The sequence below is a fragment of the Lutjanus erythropterus genome, chromosome 5, assembly GCF_056507025.1.
Source record: "Lutjanus erythropterus isolate fLutEry1 chromosome 5, fLutEry1.hap2, whole genome shotgun sequence".
Classification (NCBI taxonomy): Eukaryota; Metazoa; Chordata; class Actinopteri; order Lutjaniformes; family Lutjanidae; genus Lutjanus; species Lutjanus erythropterus.
This window is the reverse complement of record NC_139321.1, coordinates 4928556-4931816: the sequence shown is the minus strand read 5'-3', so window position 1 is coordinate 4931816 and position 3261 is coordinate 4928556. Positions and strand designations below refer to the sequence as shown.

Sequence of the window (3261 nt, the reverse complement as noted above, 5' to 3'; positions counted from 1 at the left end):
TGCACATTCAGGGCTCCACAGTTAAGTTAACAATAACGTGTGCAAAAAAATGTGCAACATCTGAATAGCTTTTCAAAATAAAGGCAAGGTAGGTTTAGGCAACAGAGGTACTCACTTTTGTTGAAGAAAAATCCTGGTTTGGGTTAAATTAGTACCTTTATTACTCCACATACTATGTAACATCAGTAACCCACATCATGTAACTTATGTACGTTATGTAGCACACACACACACATATATACCATAAAATTAGATCAACATTGACTTTTGGTTGCAAAAGGTTGTAAGATGAGATTTTGCTGTAGTTCCCTCTGATTGGAATCGATTAAATGAAAATATAGAACTATATACTTATATGGAGGAGTGCTGAGGATTAATTGCACAGTCTCACATCGGAGGGAAGAAGCTGCTCTTCAGTCTTGTGGTATATCAGCAGATACTTCTGTATCTCTTGCCAGATGGCAGGGAATGAACCTCGGTTTGACCCATCCATCCACGTCAACCATCACTCTTTATACTAAACCACCTGACTTTGATTGTACATTAAGACAAAACACTAGAAGAGTACCTGCAGCATCACAGTTTGAATCCTAGGGCCGCCGACCAAGCGGCTGTATCTGAAGCCTTGGTGGTGACAACGTTCACAGGGATTCACAGGGCAAGGTCCCATCATTGCTGCTAACCAACATGCCAGGAGCTAGTCAGACACAGGGACAGTGATGCATACAGCAGAACACAATGCAAGAGCAAGACAGATGGAGCCAGGACCAGCCAGAAGATGAATAGAAAAAATCCCTGTAGAAAGAGCAAGAGCAGTTAGAGCTTTAAAGAAGAGGGGAATGAGGGAAGTTGAACTGCGAGACAAAGATCAGAGTACTAGGATGCAACATAAAGGCAGCAGCCAAGCAAGTATCAGTTGGGAACAGTAGTACTTTGTCTGTGAAAGAGTCTGGTGGTGTTTGCAGTGTGCCTTGTTACTGACTGTTTGTTTTCTATTTGCCAGGTGCCTTCTTGTGTTGAAACGATTCTCTCCAGCAAAGTGGGAGGCCAGAGCCCATTCTCACTCCCAGCACCGCAAATGCAGCAGCTTGGTCAGTGCCCCTTTGTTTCAAGCTATGACACCGCTGGTACCCCTCTCGCATTATTTCTGGAGGAGCACTTCTAGCCTTATGTTTTAATGTGCCCTCGAAGTCAGGTGAGGCGGTATAAAGAGCTATGACTCCTGAGATGAGTCATCCAAATGTGAAAAGTCATTGTCGCAGCTCATTACAAATTTTCCCAAATGGGTCATGAAAGATTCTGATGATCCTTTTAGAGGCATGGATGTGGATGTGACCCATAGCTTCTGGTTTAAGAGACTAAAAGCTTAAGATCTGGACCCCGTGCCTTAAGTTCTGACAGACTGATTTACAAACTTACTATTATGTTTTTTTTTTTTCTTCAGACAATGCAGTTAAAAAACTGTTTAAACATTAAATTACAGATAAGAGCTTCATTGTGAGTTCTAGTATCAGAGAACATCATTTATGTTGGCTCACAGTAGGTAACCTACACATCGGGGAATGTTCATTACCCAATGATCACAGCTGATTACAAATTTCCCCCAAGGTGTCATGTAAGACTAAGTTCATCCACTGAAGGCATGGATGGGATCTTTGGTCTACAAGACCAATGCCTTACCACTTGGCCACCACCACATTCAAACTTTCCTTGAAAATGAGATTCTCTGACTGATTTACCAGGGCTATTTTTTTCCTGACAGCATGGGATAAAAAGTGGCTTAATTAATGAACTCTAATGTGTCTTCTCAAATAATTCCTTTTGATAAATGATTATAGGTTAGGTGGGCTCTGAGAAGGTAAGCTACACACCAAACAAAGAATATATGGGGTAGAGAAATTACCTCAACAACTCATTATCAACACTGATTGCCATGAGCGAATGAAGGCATGGATGGGGATCGAACCCATGATTTTTGGTTTACAAGACCAACGCCTTACCACTTGGCCACCACGCCTGCACTTTACATCATGGTGTGGGTGTATCAGTATGTTATGTTGTGAATCAGACTAATCTGCTTGGTTAGGTGCAGGACAGTGGGCCCTGAGGACCAGGATTGGGAAACACTGGTTTAGGAAAAGATGGTGGTTACATTTTTCTGTAGAGGACAGACTGGCAGATATTGAGTTTGATGTATTATGTTTCCCTCAACAGTTTTTCTGTGGTTATTTGGGTAGTTGGCACAAGACAAGGCTGGCAAAGAGCAGCAGCCACATTAATCTGTATGGCTCACATAACACAACCACTGTGGAAAACAGTAAATGCCCCATATTAAGCTTCAATCCTCTGATTTGTTAAAGTATTTTGTGTAGCTCACTACATGTAGAATGTTATGCAGCAACTACTTTCAATTGGGAACATTTCCAAGACCTTACCAATTTTCTTACTAGGTTCCTCTACTTTTGCTGTTGTTTCTTTGTTTGGTTGTGTTGTTAAATTGCTATGTTTTAAAGCACAACAAGCAGGTTTAGGGAATCAGTGTGGTGTGAGAGGGAGTTTGAATCTGGCTTACCAAAGGCACAAACTCAGCATTGCAAATCAGTCTGGAGATATTCCACTGATCTCATTAAAGGCATGGATGGGGATCGAACCCATGATCTTTGGTTTACGAGACCAACGCCTTACCACTTGGCCACCATGCCTCTTCACAATTTGAGCAATGACATATATGACCATTGTAGAGTCCCAGCGACAGACTTACAGGACCTTAAGTGTGTCATGGAAATCATGTGATGTAACTCATATGACATTAAACATGGGATTGAAATTCAGAAATTGTTGTAGTTTGGGTAAGTTGTGCAAGAAAACTCAAATTTGGGTTCAAATATGTACATTACCTTATGTATAATGTATAATGTACAGTAAGTAACTGAAAACTTTAAATAAGTTAATGTTGACTTTTGGTTTCACATAAGCATAAACCCCACCCAACCTCCCAATTTTCTTGCTTTTTATACCTTTCTAATCCCTAATAATTACTATGGCCACTAGAGGTCACTGCCTATCAATAAATATAAACATGGGTTGTATGAGCCGCTTGCACAGACAATCTGCTGTACAGCCACTTTTCAGTGTTTGGTAGCGATGGTAGTAAATCATCACAAAATTACTGCCCTTAAAAAGTACTTGTTACATTACAGTGGTACCTACTGAGAAAAATAAACTTGTTAGAGTACATTTGTGTCACCAGAATTGAAAACC

At 40.7% G+C, this 3261-nt stretch overlaps 2 non-coding genes across 2 annotated transcripts; both read right to left on the bottom strand.

Moving 5' to 3' along the window:
• Window positions 1-1945: 1945 nt before the first annotated feature.
• Window positions 1946-2017, bottom strand: trnat-ugu (transfer RNA threonine (anticodon UGU)). Its single transcript has one exon. It is a non-coding gene; the product is annotated as a tRNA-Thr (tRNA).
• Window positions 2018-2630: 613 nt separating this feature from the next.
• Window positions 2631-2702, bottom strand: trnat-cgu (transfer RNA threonine (anticodon CGU)). The gene has a single exon. It is a non-coding gene; the product is annotated as a tRNA-Thr (tRNA).
• Window positions 2703-3261: the final 559 nt, after the last annotated feature.